This window comes from Penaeus monodon, chromosome 20, assembly GCF_015228065.2.
Source record: "Penaeus monodon isolate SGIC_2016 chromosome 20, NSTDA_Pmon_1, whole genome shotgun sequence".
NCBI lineage: Eukaryota > Metazoa > Arthropoda > Malacostraca > Decapoda > Penaeidae > Penaeus > Penaeus monodon.
The window spans coordinates 41504512-41505041 of record NC_051405.1 but is presented as its reverse complement, the minus strand read 5'-3'; the positions used below and the strand labels follow the sequence as shown (position 1 = coordinate 41505041).

The following is a 530-nucleotide window of genomic DNA, read 5'->3' as shown; positions in this document are numbered from 1 at the left end:
TTTTTTTACCATTTAGAGTGATACTCACAACTCCACCACCATGTCTAGATATAATCATAACCCTTGTCTTCTGCGCATTGATCTTCATTCCATATTTCTTAGATACCTCATTTACTCTGTCATTATTATCTGTAATCCGTTCTCAGTTTTGGCAACCATGCATTGGCCATCTGCAAACCTTACGTCTTTTAACAATACTCATCCAATATTCACTCCCTCATTGATGTCATGTAATCCTTCTGCAATCATCCTCTCTGTATAGATTGAAAACAACAGAGGGGACAGTTTACAGCCTTGTCGATCTCCTCTACCTATTGTGCATAGATCTGATTATTCTTCCATACCTCTGACCACTATCTCTTGCTTCACAGACAATTCGCAAATCAGTCTTCTATCACACCGGTCCACTCCAAGGTCTTTCAAAATATCTAGCATCTTAACCCAGTCCACTTTATCAAAAGCTTTCTCATAGTCCACAGAGCAGACATAGAGTTCCTTTACATAGACTAATACAACACACACACATACAC

At 38.9% G+C, this 530-nt stretch overlaps 1 protein-coding gene across 2 annotated transcripts in view; it reads left to right on the top strand.

Annotated features, from left to right (window-relative positions):
- Positions 1-530, top strand: part of LOC119585837 (heparan sulfate 2-O-sulfotransferase pipe-like) — a gene marked incomplete at its 3' end in the record, with an annotated part of 10410 nt that overhangs the window by 8673 nt on the left and 1207 nt on the right.